The sequence below is a fragment of the Bufo bufo genome, chromosome 6, assembly GCF_905171765.1.
Source record: "Bufo bufo chromosome 6, aBufBuf1.1, whole genome shotgun sequence".
Lineage (NCBI taxonomy): Eukaryota > Metazoa > Chordata > Amphibia > Anura > Bufonidae > Bufo > Bufo bufo.
This window is the reverse complement of record NC_053394.1, coordinates 5011923-5028264: the sequence shown is the minus strand read 5'-3', so window position 1 is coordinate 5028264 and position 16342 is coordinate 5011923. Positions and strand designations below refer to the sequence as shown.

The 16342-nt window shown below is 45.9% G+C and overlaps 1 protein-coding gene across 2 annotated transcripts in view; it reads left to right on the top strand.

The window, feature by feature from the left end:
- LOC121005278 (alpha-2-macroglobulin-like protein 1) overlaps positions 1-16342 on the top strand; it is a 234254-nt gene that overhangs the window by 109441 nt on the left and 108471 nt on the right. The window lies entirely within an intron of this gene.

The window sequence follows — 16342 nt, the reverse complement described above, 5'->3', positions numbered from 1 at the left end:
TCTCCCGATATGTATCCTCCACTACATTCTATATACCGACCTCCTGATATATCCTTCACTACATTCTATATACCGACCTCCTGATATATCCTCCACTACATTCTATATACCGACCTCCTGGTATATCCTTCACTACATTCTATATACCGACCTCCTGATATATCCTCCACTACATTCTATATACTGACCTCCTGATATATCCTCCACTACATTCTATATACCGACCTCCTGATATATCCTCCACTACATTCTATATACCGACCTCCTGATATATCCTCCACTACATTCTATATACCGACCTCCTGATATATCCTCCACTACATTCTATATACTGACCTCCTGATATATCCTCCACTACATTCTATATACCGACCTCCTGATATATCCTCCACTACATTCTATATACCGACCTCCTGATATATCCTCCACTACATTCTATATACCAACCTCCTGATATATCCTCCACTACATTCTATATACCGACCTCCTGATATATCCTCCACTACATTCTATATACCAACCTCCTGATATATCCTCCACTACATTCTATATACCGACCTCCTGATATATCCTCCGCTACATTCTATATACCGACCTCCTGATATATCCTCCGCTACATTCTATATACCGACCTCCTGATATATCCTCCACTACATTCTATATACCGACCTCCAGCTATATCCTCCACTACATTCTATATACTGACCTCCTGATATATCCTCCACTACATTCTATATACTGACCTCCAGATATATCCTCCACTACATTCTATATACTGACCTCCTGATATATCCTCCACTACATTCTATATACCGACCTCCTGATATATCCTCCACTACATTCTATATACTGACCTCCTGATATATCCTCCACTACATTCTATATACTGACCTCCTGATATATCCTCCACTACATTCTATATACCGACCTCCTGATATATCCTCCACTACATTCTATATACTGACCTCCTGATATATCCTCCACTACATTCTATATACTGACCTCCTGATATATCCTCCACTACATTCTATATACTGACCTCCTGATATATCCTCCACTACATTCTATATACTGACCTCCTGATATATCCTCCACTACATTCTATATACCAACCTCCAGATATATCCTCCACTACATTCTATATACCGACCTCCTGATATATCCTCCACTACATTCTATATACCGACCTCCTGATATATCCTCCGCACTACATTCTATATACCGACCTCCAGATATATCCTCCACTACATTCTATATACTGACCTCCTGATATATCCTCCACTACATTCTATATACTGACCTCCTGATATATCCTCCACTACATTCTATATACTGACCTCCTGATATATCCTCCACTACATTCTATATACCGACCTCCTGATATATCCTCCACTACATTCTATATACCGACCTCCTGATATATCCTCCACTACATTCTATATACCGACCTCCTGATATATCCTCCACTACGTTCTATATACTGACCTCCTGATATATCCTCCACTACGTTCTATATACCGACCTCCTGATATATCCTCCACTACGTTCTATATACCGACCTCCTGATATATCCTCCACTACGTTCTATATACCGACCTCCTTATATATCCTCCACTACGTTCTATATACCGACCTCCTGATATATCCTCCACTACGTTCTATATACTGACCTCCTGATATATCCTCCACTATATTCTATATACTGACCTCCTGATATATCCTCCACTACATTCTATATACCGACCTCCTGATATATCCTCCACTACATTCTATATACTGACCTCCTGATATATCCTCCACTACATTCTATATACCGACCTCCTGATATATCCTCCACTATATTCTATATACTGACCTCCTGATATATCCTCCACTATATTCTATATACTGGCCTCCTGATATATCCTCCACTACATTCTATATACCGACCTCCTGATATATCCTCCACTACATTCTATATACCGACCTCCTGATATATCCTCCACTACATTCTATATACCGACCTCCTGATATATCCTCCACTACATTCTATATACCGACCTCCTGATATATCCTCCACTACATTCTATATACTGACTTCTTGATATATCCTCCGCACTACATTCTATATACTGACCTCCAGATATATCCTCCACTACATTCTATATACTGACCTCTTGATATATCCTCCACTACATTCTATATACCGACCTCCTGATATATCCTCCGCACTACATTCTATATACCGACCTCCTGATATATCCTCCACTACATTCTATATACTGACCTCCTGATATATCCTCAGCACTACATTCTCTATAAGGACCTCCTGATATATCCTCCACTACATTCTATATATTGACCTCCTGATATATCCTCCACTACATTCTATATACTGACCTCCTGATATATCCTCCACTACATTCTATATATTGACCTCCTGATATATCCTCCACTACATTCTATATACTGACCTCTTGATATATCCTCCACTACATTCTATATACTGACCTCCTGATATATCCTCCGCACTACATTCTATATTCCGACCTCCTGATATATCCTCCACACTACATTCTATATACCGACCTCCTGATATATCCTCCACTACATTCTATATCCTGACCTCTTGATATATCCTCCACTACATTCTATATACCGACCTCCTGATATATCCTCAGCACTACATTCTCTATAAGGACCTCCTGATATATCCTCCACTACATTCTATATACTGACCTCTTGATATATCCTCCCCAAACTGCAGTATATTAGACTGCCGGTATGACTGGAGCCATCTTTTCTTGTAGTGTTGCTATCATATAATTGAGATCTCTCACTTTAATCTCCTCTTTTAGATGTTTTTGGGCTTGATATATCGTATAATGTGTCCCTTTTTGCTCAGCCATACTCAGAATATCCTGAGTTTTGCTCTTTTGATCTATGTTTTTCTTATACAAAAGAGAAAATCAAACATACAGATGTTAAGAATTATTAGTGTATAAGAGGTGACGATGCGGCTCAGGTAATGGATGAATGATAAAAAATTTGTTATTACCAAGAAAGGTTTAATAATGGAGTGTACACTTCATGTACAATATGGACAAGTTTTCCACTGTGTGGGGGTCCTCCAGACCATTGGTTCAACATCTTCTAGCTTCTCAAAGTGTTTAGTTAAATATAATTGACTGATGGTATATTAGACGCCTTCTGGGATTCTCCCTGACAACAAATTTGTTGTGATTTCAGAGTCGTTGATACTCTGTTGACTTTCCAGACCCTGTAGTTCTCCAGTCTGTGGGACTCTCCAGCCTTGGTGGACTCTGCGGACCCTATAGTTCTCCAGTCTGTGACTCTTCAGACTCTATAATCCTTGTGGACTCCCTGGAACCTGTAGACCCTATGGACTCTGTGGTCTCCAAATTCACCAGTTTTGTATTCTCTTCAGATCCAAAGTTCTCTCTATAGCCTCCGGGTTCTGTGTGCTCTCTCAGGCCCTGTGGTCGCTCAGGGCTCTTAAGTATCTCTGGTCTCTTTTGTCACTGTGGTGTCTCAGGGCTCTTCTCTTTCTGGTCTCCTCTATCACTGTGGTCTCTCTGGCCTCTGTGGACTTTTATTCTACAGTCTTTCCAGGTTCTGAAGTCACTCGGGTCGTTGGTCTCTTTGGCCTCTCCAATCTCTTTGGTCTTACCAGTTTGTGCAGTCTCTTCAAGTCCAATGTTCTCTCCCTTTTCTGCAGGATCTGTGGTTTTTGTTGGTTTTGGGATCTTTTCAGTTTGTGTTCTCTCCATGGTCTGCAGTCTTTTTGGGATGTGCTGTCTCTCTGTTTTATGTGGACTTTTTGGGATCTGGGTCTCTCCATGGTCTATATGTTCTCAGGTTCTATGGTCTCTTCCATCTCTGTGGTCTTTGCAGTCTCTGTTTGGTCTGTTGTGTCTCTTGATTCTGTCCTCTCTGGAATCGGTGGTCAGTCCTGTCTCTGCTGTCTTTCCAGGTTCACATTTGTCTCTGTGTCTATCTTAATGGGCAATGCCATTCTCTTGTCTCCTCATGTCTTTTCATATCTGTAGGTCACTCCATTTGCTGGCTTGACCTGACTTTAATTTATTTTTCCAAAACTTCCAGACCTTCCATTTATTCATCTTAAAAGTGGATTATTAATCAATTCAGACTGGGAAGCCCCCTCCCTCTACTGAGTGACTGCTGTGGTCTATCCTCTGGATGTAGACCTGGGACTCTTCTTATCTTGATGTTCTTAATATGGTCGGCCTTTGTCACCATATATCCTATCACCAGCTTCCTTTTTTTTTTTTTTTTTCTGATTGTACATATTCTTTATTAATTGATTTAACATATTATTATTACTTTCTTTATTAAAGTTCAAATATTAACAATCAATTTTATAAAAACATATAAATATTAACATCTTTTTTCCCACCAGAGAAACCCCCAATCTCTCCCCCTACCCACCTATGATCCGTCTTCTCTTCACCACCACCCCTCCGTAAAAAGACCGAGGAGAGGTGGAGAAGGATGGAGGAAGAAAGAACCCAGCTTCCTTTCAAAAATGATTTTTATTTTCTTTTATACTTTCTCCTTTAAAATTTTGGTCCCAGCTTGAAGTCATTCTTCTCCACATTTTGGTTACTTTCTTCTCACTAAAAAGCCCTTCTCCTGAAAGTCAAACCATCCACATGGAATCCAAAAAAACAAATCCAAATGACGCACATTAGGTGCAAATGTCTTATGGCCCTATCATTGCAGACAAGGCACTTCATCTGCACATTTTGATATAGAGGGAGATGGGTATGAGTGGCCACCATGTTGTTAGCAGCTATGGATAAACCACTATCTCAAAGGAGACTTGTAAGGAACATGAGATGGATCTTTCTTTTTGAATTTGGTCTGTAAGAAAACAAAAAGAATTCCCTTATCATCACTATCCTCATACACCCCACCAAAATATCAAGATGATTACTCAACGTGAAGACCTTTTTCTAAGACAAAAGCTTATAATGATTTCTTCAGGTGCTGTAGAACCGCTTTAAATTGACTATTCTGGATGTCTTCAGAAGCATGTATTGCAGAGATAACTCTTTCCCTCATGGGCCCACGTTATGATATTGGAAATTCATTACTGAATGTTGAGATTATATTTGGGAGTTGTCATAATTCATAAGATGACCCTACACATTGAGTGGACGCATGTGTCCTACATAATCTGTGATCTTTTTATTTATTTTCTCAAGTCTTGTTGTTTTTTTTGGTTGTACAGTTTTTGGAATTCTTTGTGACGTCTTACATTATTGTTGTCTTCCATGTGACCATATGACCAAGGGTTGTCTCCAGAATATTTGCTGACATTGCTTTCTATGATGTGTGAATGATTTCTTAGGCCGCCTTTGAGATCTTAAATCTGTCACTCTTTTGTAGGTTTTCAGTTTGAATCTATTTTGGAAGACGGAAAGTGTTAGTTTATTGTACATTTTATGTTACATATGTTATTACAGATTTCACAACCGCTCATGCTGAATGCAGCAATAATTAGAACATTCTTATTGCATATGTCATCATTAATACAGTACGTCACTTTAGGGCAGGCAGCTGGGGCACACAATAGATGGAATACCCTCAGGAATTCACATTGTCAAACTGTACCCCCAATGACAGGACTATGGAATATGGAGTGTATCCTGTTATATTGGTGATTCAGAAAATTGTTCTTCCTTAACCTCTTCAGGACACATGACGTACTGGTACGGCATGTTGTCCCAGTACTTAAGGACACATGATGTACCGATACGTCATGTGTATTTCCAATCACTGCCGCACGGCGGGCGGTGATCGGAACAAGGTGCCTGCTCAAATCATTGAGCAGGCACCTTGGCTCAATGCCCCGTGTTGGCGATCGCTGCAAACCGCAGGTCAATTCAGACCTGCGGTTTGCGGCTTTTTATGTTGCGGGGGCGCCATCGGGTCCCCATGCAGCTGTAGGGGGACCCGATGGCATGGAAGGCAGCGTGATGCCTAAGGAAGGCATCGCGCTGCCTTCCGGTGACGAGCCTGTGAGATCCAGCCCCCTGGTTCTCACAGGCCGGAAGCTGTATGAGTAATACACACAGTATTACTCATACAGCCAATGCATTCCAATACAGAAGTATTGGAATGCATTGTAAAGGGATTAGACCCCAAAAGTTGAAGTCCCAAAGTGGGACAAAAAATAAAGTAAAAAAAAAGTTGAAAAAATAAAGTTTCCCCCCCAAAAAATTAAAAGTTTCAAGTAAAAATAAACAAAAACGTCATTTTCCCCAAATAAAGTGGAAAAAATTTAGGAAAAAAAAAAAGTTGACATATTAGGTATCGCCGCGTCCATATCGACCGGCTCTATAAACATATCACATGATCTAACCCCTCAGATGAACACCGTAAAAAATAAAAAATAAAAACTGTGATAAATAAACCATTTTTTTTGTCACCTTACATCACAAAAAGTACAACAGCAAGCGATCAAAAAGGCGTATGCCCAACAAAATAGTACCAATCTATCCATCACCTCATCCTGCAAAAAATGAGCCCCTATCCATCACCTCATCCTGCAAAAAAAAGTTGACATATTAGGTATCGCCGCGTCCATATCGACCGGCTCTATAAAAATATCACATGACCTAACCCCTCAGATAAAGACCGTAAAAAAATAAAAATAAAAACGGTGTAAAAAAAGCAATTTTTTGTCACCTTACATCACAAAAAGTGTAATAGCAAGCGATCAAAAAGTCACACGCACCCCAAAATAGTGCCAATCAAACCGTCATCGCATCCCGCAAAATTCATACCCTACCCAAGATAATCGCCCAAAAACTGATAAAACTATGGCTCTCAGACTATGGAAACACTAAAACACGATTTTCTTTGTTTCAAAAATGAAATCATTGTGTAAAACTTGCATAAATACAAAAAATATACATATTAGGTATCGCCGCGTCCTTGACAACCTGGTATATAAAAATACCACATGATCTAACCTGTCAGATGAATGTTGTAAATAACAAAAAATAAAAACGGTGCCAAAACAGCTATTTCTTGTTACCTTGCCTCACAAAAAGTGTAATATAGAGCAACCAAAAATCATATGTACCCTAAACTAGTACCAACAAACTGCCACCCTATCCCGTAGTTTCTAAAATGGGGTCACTTTTTTTGGTGTTTCTACTCTAGGGGTGCATCAGGGGGGCTTCAAATGGGACATGGTGTCAAAAAAACAGTCCAGCAAAATCTGCCTTCCAAAAACCGTATGGCATTCCTTTCCTTCTGTGCCCTGCCGTGTGCCCGTACAGCGGTTTACGACCACATATGGGGTGTTTCTGTAAGCAACAGAATCAGGGCCATAAATATTGAGTTTTGTTTGGCTGTTAACCCTTGCTTTGTAACTGGAAAAAATGGATTAAAATGGAAAATTTCCCAAAAAAAATTAATTATGAAACTTCATCTCTATTTGCCAATAACTCTTGTGGAACATCTAAAGTAGGGATGAGCGAACCCGAACTGTATAGTTCGGGTTCGTACCGAATTTTGGGGTGTCCGTGACACGAACCCGAACCCGAACATTTTCGTAAAAGTCCGGGTTCAGGTTCGGTGTTCGGCGCTTTCTTGGCGCTTTTTGAAAGGCTGCAAAGCAGCCAATCAACAAGCGTCATACTACTTGGCCCAAGAGGCCATCACAGCCATGCCTACTATTGGCATGGCTGTGATTGGCCAGTGCACCATGTGACCCAGCCTCTATTTAAGCTGGAGTCACGTTGCGCTGCACGTCACTCTGCTATGATCAGTATAGGGAGAGGTTGCAGCTGCGACGTTAGGGGGAGATTAGGCAGATTAACTCCTCCAAAAGACTTCATTCTGTGATCGATCTGCAGCTGTGGATCATTGAAGTGCTAGTATTGACTTGCTCACTTTTTTGAGGCTGCCCAGAGCGTTTTTAGATCACTTTTTTTCTGGGGTGATCGGCGGCCATTTTGTGACTTGTGGTGCGCCAGCACGAGCTATCACCAAGTGTATTTAACCATCGATAGTGTGGTTATTTTGTGCTATATCCTACATCAGCTGCAGGCTGAGCCTGTGTCACCGAAGTGCATTTAACCATCAACAGTCTGGTTATTTTTTGGCCACATACTACATCAGCTGCAGGCTGAGCCTGTGTCACCCAAGTGCATTTAACCATCAACAGTCTGGTTATTTTTTGGCCATATACTACATCAGCTGCAGGCTGAGCCTGTGTCACCCAAGTGTATTTAACCATCGATAGTGTGGTTATTTTGTGCTATATCCTACATCAGCTGCAGGCTGAGCCTGTGTCACCCAAGTGCATTTAACCATCAACAGTCTGATTATTTTTTGGCCATATACTACATCTGGTGCAGGCTGAGCCTGTGTCACCCAAGTGCATTTAACCATCAACAGTCTGATTATTTTTTGGCCATATATTACATCAGGGGCAAGTTGAGCCTGTCACCCAGCGCCTAAAAAATAGACCTGACATTTCTATTCAACCAAATCTGCACAGTTTTAGCTGGTCAAGTTATTTGTAGTGACCGTAAAAGCAGACTTTTTGTTCTGGGTTGAAAAAGCATTCCCAAATTTGCCATTCTGAAAATAACTAGTTTGTGGTATTTGAGGCCTACTTGAAATCTATCCCAAAAATAAAATCTTACATTGAAGGTATTGATAGTGTCATTCAGAAAAACCTAAGACACACGCTAGCGTGCTGATAGAAGTGTGATTCTGTGATTAAACCTATAACTGTCACACAGCGCAAAAAAAAACAGGTCTCACATTTCTATTCAACCAAATCTGCACAGTTTTAGCTGGTCAAGTTATTTGTAGTGACCGTAAAAGCAGACTTTTTGTTCTGGGTTGAAAAAGCATTCCCAAATTTGCCATTCTGAAAATTGTGGTGAACGGGAACAATGAGGAAAACATCTAATAAGGGACGCGGACGTGGACATGGTCGTGGTGGTGTTAGTGGACCCTCTGGTGCTGGGAGAGGACGTGGCCGTTCTGCCACAGCCACACGTCCTAGTGAACCAACTACCTCAGGTCCCAGTAGCCAGCAGAATTTACAGCGATATTTGGTGGGGCCCAATGCCGTTCTAAGGATGGTAAGGCCTGAGCAGGTACAGGCATTAGTCAATTGGGTGGCCGACAGTGCATCCAGCACGTTCACATTATCTCCCACCCAGTCTTCTGCAGAAAGCGCACAGATGGCGCATGAAAACCAAGCCCATCGGTCTGTCACATCACCCCCATGCATATCAGGGAAACTGTCTGAGCCTCAAGTTATGCAGCAGTCTCTTATGCTGTTTGAAGACTCTGCTGCCAGGGTTTCCCAAGGGCATCCACCTAGCCCTTCCCCAGGGGTGGAAGAGCACTAACGCACAACCACTTATTTTTCCTGATGATGAGGACATGGGAATACCACCTCAGCACGTCTCTGATGATGACGAAACACAGGTGCCAACTGCTGCGTCTTTCTGCAGTGTGCAGACTGAACAGGAGGTCAGGGATCAAGACTGGGTGGAAGACGATGCAGGGGACGATGAGGTCCTAGACCCCACATGGAATGAAGGTCGTGCCACTGACTTTCACAGTTCGGAGGAAGAGGCAGTGGTGAGACCGAGCCAACAGCGTAGCAAAAGAGGGAGCAGTGGGCAAAATCAGAACACCCGCCGCCAAGAGACTCCGCCTGCTACTGACCGCCGCCATCTGGGACCGAGCACCCCAAAGGCAGCTTCAAGGAGTTCCCTGGCATGGCACTTCTTCAAACAATGTGCTGACGACAAGACCCGAGTGGTTTGCACACTGTGCCATCAGAGCCTGAAGCGAGGCATTAACGTTCTGAACCTTAGCACAACCTGCATGACCAGGCACCTGCATGCAAAGCATGAACTGCAGTGGAGTATACACCTTAAAAACAAGGAAGTCACTCAGGCTCCCCCTGCTGCCTCTTCTGCTGCCGCCGCCTCGGCCTCTTCTGCTGCTGCCGCCGCCTCGGCCTCTTCTGCTGCTGCTGCCGCCGCCTCGGCCTCTTCCTCCGCCTCTGGAGGAACGTTGGCACCTGCCGCCCAGCAAACATGGGATGTACCACCAACACCACCACCTGCGTCACCAAGCATCTCCACCATGTCACACGGCAGCGTTCAGCTCTCCATCTCACAAACATTTGAGAGAAAGCGTAAATTCCCACCTAGCCACCCTCGATCCCTGGCCCTGAATGCCAGCATTTCTAAACTACTGGCCTATGAAATGCTGTCATTTAGGCTGGTGGACACACACAGCTTCAAACAGCTCATGTCGCTTGCTGTCCCACAGTATGTTGTTCCCAGCCGCCACTACTTCTCCAAGAGAGCCGTGCCTTCCCTGCACAAACAAGTGTCCGATAAAATCACGTGTGCACTGCGCAACGCCATCTGTGGCAAGGTCCACCTAACCACAGATACGTGGACCAGTAAGCACGGCCAGGGACGCTATATCTCCCTAACTGCACACTGGGTAAATGTAGTGGCGGCTGGGCCCCAGGCGGAGAGCTATTTGGCGCACGTCCTTCCGCCGCCAAGGATCGCAGGGCAACATTCTTTGCCTCCTGTCTCCTCCTCCTCCTACTCAGCTTCCTCCTCCTCTTCTTCCACCTGCTCATCCAGTCAGCCACACACCTTCACCACCAACTTCAGCACAGCCCGGGGTAAACGTCAGCAGGCCATTCTGAAACTCATATGTTTGGGGGACAGGCCCCACACCGCACAGGAGTTGTGGCGGGGTATAGAACAACAGACCGACGAGTGGTTGCTGCCGGTGAGCCTCAAGCCCGGCCTGGTGGTGTGCGATAATGGGCGAAATCTCGTTGCAGCTCTGGGACTAGCCGGTTTGACGCACATCCCTTGCCTGGCGCATGTGCTGAATTTGGTGGTGCAGAAGTTCATTCACAACTACCCCGACATGTCAGAGCTGCTGCATAAAGTGCGGGCCATCTGTTTGCGCTTCCAGCGTTCACACCCTGCCGCTGCTCGCCTGTCTGCGCTACAGCGTAACTTCGGCCTTCCCGCTCACCGCCTCATATGCGACGTGCCCACCAGGTGGAACTCCACCTTGCATATGCTGGACAGACTGTGCGAGCAGCAGCAGGCCATAGTGGAGTTTCAGCTGCAGCACGCACGGGTCAGTCGCACTGTGGATCAGACCCACTTCACCACCAATGACTGGGCCTCCATGCGAGACCAGTGTGCCCTGTTGCGCTGTTTCGAGTACTCCACCAACATGGCCAGTGGCGATGACGCCGTTATCAGCGTTACAATACCACTTCTATGTCTCCTTGAGAAAACACTTAGGGCGATGATGGAAGAGGAGGTGGCCCAGGAGGAAGAGGAGGAAGAGGGGTCATTTTTAGCACTTTCAGGCCAGTCTCTTCGAAGTGACTCAGAGGGAGGTTTTTTGCAACACCAGAGGCCAGGTACAAATGTGGCCAGACAGGGCCCACTACTGGAGGACGAGGAGGACGAGGATGAGGAGGATGAGGATGAAGCATGTTCACAGCGGGGTGGCACCCAAAGCAGCTCAGGCCCATCACTGGTGCGTGGCTGGGGGGAAACTCAGGATGATGACGATACGTCTCCCACAGAGGACAGCTTGTCCTTACCTCTGGGCAGCCTGCCACACATGAGCGACTACTTGCTGCAGTGCCTGCGCAATGACAGCAGAGTTGCCCACATTTTAACGTGTGCGGACTACTGGGTTGCCACCCTGCTGGATCCCCGGTACAAAGACAATGTGCCCACCTTACTTCCTGCACTGGAGCGTGATAGGAAGATGCGCGAGTACAAGTGCACGTTGGTAGACGCGCTACTGAGAGCATTCCCAAATGTCACAGGGGAACAAGTGGAAGCCCAAGGCGAAGGCAGAGGAGGAGCAAGAGGTCGCCAACGCAGCTGTGTCACGGCCAGCTCCTCTGAGGGCAGGGTTAGCATGGCAGAGATGTGGAAAAGTTTTGTCAACACGCCACAGCTAAGTGCACCACCACCTGATACGGAACGTGTTAGCAGGAGGCAACATTTCACTAACATGGTGGAACAGTACCTGTGCACACCCCTCCACGTACTGACTGATGGTTCGGCCCCATTCAACTTCTGGGTCTCCAAATTGTCCACGTGGCCAGAGCTAGCCTTTTATGCCTTGGAGGTGCTGGCCTGCCCGGCGGCCAGCGTTTTGTCTGAACGTGTATTCAGCACGGCAGGGGGCGTCATTACAGACAAACGCAGCCGCCTGTCTACAGCCAATGTGGACAAGCTGACGTTCATAAAAATGAACCAGGCATGGATCCCACAGGACCTGTCCATCCCTTGTGCAGATTAGATATTAACTACCTCCCCTTAACAATATATTATTCTACTCCAGGGCACTTCCTCATTCAATACTATTTTTAATTTCATTTTACCATTATATTGCGGGGCAACCCAAAGTTGAATGAACCTCTCCTCTGTCTGGGTGCCGGGGCCTAAATGTGTGACAGTGGCCTGTTCCAGTGGTGGGTGACGTGAAGCCAGATTCTCTGCTATGGCATGAAGAGACTGATTCTGCGCTGACATGAAGCCAGATTCTCTGCTATGGCATGAAGAGACTGATTCTCTGCTGACGTGAAGCCAGATTCTCTGCTATGGGACCTCTGTCCAATTGATATTGGTTCATTTTTATTTTTTTTATTTTAATTTTAATTCATTTCCATATCCACATTTGTTTGCAGGGGATTTACCTACATGTTGCTGCCTTTTGCAGCCCTCTAGCTCTTTCCTGGGCTGTTTTACAGCCTTTTTAGTGCCCAAAAGTTCGGTTCCCCATTGACTTCAATGGGGTTCGGGTTCGGGACGAAGTTCGGTTCGGGTTCGGATCCCGAACCCGAACATTTACGGGAAGTTCGGCCGAATTTCTCGAACCCGAACATCCAGGTGTTCGCTCAACTCTAATCTAAAGGGTTAACGACGTTTGTAAAATCAGTTTTGAATACCCTGAGGGGTGTAGTTTCTTAGATGTGGTAAATTTTATGGAGTTTCTACTCTAGGGGTGCATCAGGGGGGCTTCAAATGGGACATGGTGTCAAAAAAAACAGTCCAGCAAAATCTTCCTTCCAAAAACCGTATGGCATTCCTTTCCTTCTGCGCCCTGCCGTGTGCCCGTACAGCAGTTTACGACCACATATGGGGTGTTTCTGTAAACTACAGAATCAGGGCCATAAATATTGAGTTTGGTTTGGCTGTTAACCCTTGCTTTGTAACTTGAAAAAATATATTAAAATGGAAAATCTGCCAAAAAAGTAAAATTTTGAAATTGTATCTCTATTTTACATTATTTCTTGTGGAACACCTAAAGGGTTAAAAACGTTTGTAAAAATCAGTTTTGAATACCTTGAGTGGTGTAGTTTCTAGAATGGGGTCATTTTTGGGTGGTTTCTGTGGCGAAACCAACCTCGCCACTGGGTGGTGGAGAAGCCTGATTGCCAGCCTCTTGTCTCAGGATCATGGGCCCTCTCATCAGCCCATGCTAAACTTAAACCCCATGGTCATTTGACTGGGTTTGTGTGGCATCTGAGCGCTGTTTGGATATATTGAGCGCTCAGATCCAAGCCATCTGGGGATATGTTAAATGTCTATGTTTAGTGTAATGGTTGGGACATTGTATATTTGAGTATTGATGTCTGTCCTATTGTCTCCACGTGTGTATTGGCGATTTCCCTTTGTCTTGAGAGATAATTGAATTACTCCTCGGTTGTCTCCAGGACAGAAGACATTGTGTATTCTCCTGCCTGTGATAATTACATCAACCCATTGTGTAAGGTAATTGTATCACAAGCAGAGGGGCGGATTTTGTGTGGGAGTGTTTTACTGTATTGTTCGTGTTTATTGGTTGTTTTATAAAACCCTGTGGGTGGTACTGATGTGTACCAATGTTATATAAGATCAATAAACACACAGCTCTGGGTGGCCACTGCTTGACCCTTAACACGGAGCCTCGTCTCGTTCTTGGGGGGATTCACTGTAGGCTGTTAGAGACTGATTGCTAGGAGTGTAAGCTGCTTGGGTGCGTTTCCTATTCGTCTTCTAGCAGCTATTCGTGAGGTTCCGTTGGGGAGTTTGGAGCATCCCCTTGTATGCCGTTACAATTGGTGGCAAGCGGCGGGATCGTTCCCACAGCCAGAGGGACAGCTACAGGAAACAATTTAAGGGCAACGCATGTCCCAGTACAGCATCCCTGACAGCAGCAGGATGAAACCAGCAGTGGCATACGATGAGGAAGACCTGGATGGCCGGGATGCATTAAGGAAAGGCATCTGGTACCAGGCCCTGGATAATGTACAATAACAGCGAGGCGAGAGTCTCCCCAGTGAAGAGCAGCGATTGCAGAAGCAAGTGGCCCTGCGGATGCCCTTCCTGGGAGAGCAGCCCCTGGAGGAATGGGTGAAGGAACTAGAGCACCGGGTATGGCAGGAGCTATGGCTGGAGGACGCCTACCAGGCGCTTTGGTGGTATATGACAAGCCAGAGGGAGAAGAGTTTGATGGTCCTGGCTTGTTATGGGAGTCCTTTGCAGAGCCTGACTTCGGGAGCCCTGCACAGTCCAGACTTCAGGACATTTTCTATGAGAGGGAGGCTAGGCAGGATTGGGATGACCCCCATGAGGTAGAGAAAGACCTGGCTCACCTAGCAACCCTGGAGTGGGAACTAGAGCAGGACTACCGAGATCTCTTCCACTCCATTGGGAAGGCTCAGCAGGACAGCAAGAAGTCAGACCCAGGTCCAGAGCCCTTCAGCTGGGAGGATATTGTAGATGTTTACTGGGAAGAACCCCAGGTGGCAGGTGGAGATGGGACCGAGGTCTCTCCACCAGTCTTGCAGGGAATTGGGAGCCCAGTCTCCATTCCCCAGCAGCAGGCTGAGTTACAGGGGGCAGAGACAGTCGGTCCTGTCCCCCAGCGGCAATGGGAGTTATTGAGAATTGGGAGCCTAGTCTCCATTCCCCAGCGGCAGGCTGAGTTACAGGGAACAGAGACAGTCGGCCCTGTCCCCCAGCGGCAGTGTGATTTACAGGGAATTGGTAGCCCAGTCTCCATTCCTCAGCGGCAGAGTGTCCTACAGGGAATAGAGAGCCCAGTCTCCTTTCCCCAGCAACAGGACACTGTATTGGGAGCGGAGACAGTCGGTCTCCCTCCCCAGAGGCTGGAAGTATGTATGGGAGAGGAGCTTGTTACCCCCTCTCCTTATTGGCAGTGTGAATTTCAGGGAATTGGGAGCCCAGTCTCCATTCCCCAGCGGCCGTGTGATTTACAGGGAATTGGGAGCACAGTCTTCATTCCCCAGCGGCCGTGTGATTTATTAGGAATTGGGAGCCCAGTCTCCATTCCCCAGTGGCAGGCTGAGTTACAGGGGGCAGAAACAGTCGGTCCTGTCCCCCAGAGGCAATGTGATCTATTGGGAATTGGGAGCCCAGTCTCCGTCCCACAGCAACAGAAGGATTTGTTGGGAATTGGGAGCCCAGTCTCTATTCCCCAGCGGCAGCTTAACATACCAGGGGGAGACAGTAAGCCCCACAACCGTGCAGATGGGACCGTGGTCTCTGCACTCACAGCACAGGGAGTAGGGACAGTCGGTCCTGTCCCCCAGAAACAGGGCTGTTTAGCCAAAGGGGAGATAGTCGGTCTCCCCCCCACAGCAGCATGGTGGTGTATCTAAAGAGGAGACAGTCGGTCTCCCCCTCCAACAACCGGGCTCCAACCAGGCTACTTCCGTGGTAACGCTGGCACCAGGGCAGAGTACCGCTGGTCTCTGGCCACTCAGCAACCCACCAAGGCAGTCTACCAGTCCCCCACACAGCCGTAGTGAGGCACATGGACATGGGCAGGTTTATCCCTTGCTCAGGTGTAGTAACCATTTATTGTGGGTGGGCTGTACTGCTGTTTATATTTTGTGGGTGGGCTGCTGGACTAACAAGGGCACTGACCGGCAGAAGGTCAGATACCCTGTTAGTCTGTTTGGAAAAGGGGAGAAATGTGGCAAAACCAACCTCGCCACTGGGTGGTGGAGAAGCCTGATTGCCAGCCTCTTGCCGCAGGATTATGGGCCCTCTCATCAGCCCATTCTAAACTTAAACCCCATGGCGATTTGACTGTGTTTGTGACATCTGAGCGCTGTTTGGATATATTGAGCGCTCAGATCCAAGCCATCTGGGGATATGTTAAATGTCTATGTTTAGTGTAATGGTTGGGACATTGTATATTTGAGTAGTGATGTCTGTCCTATTGTCTCCACGTGTGTATTGGCGATTTCCCT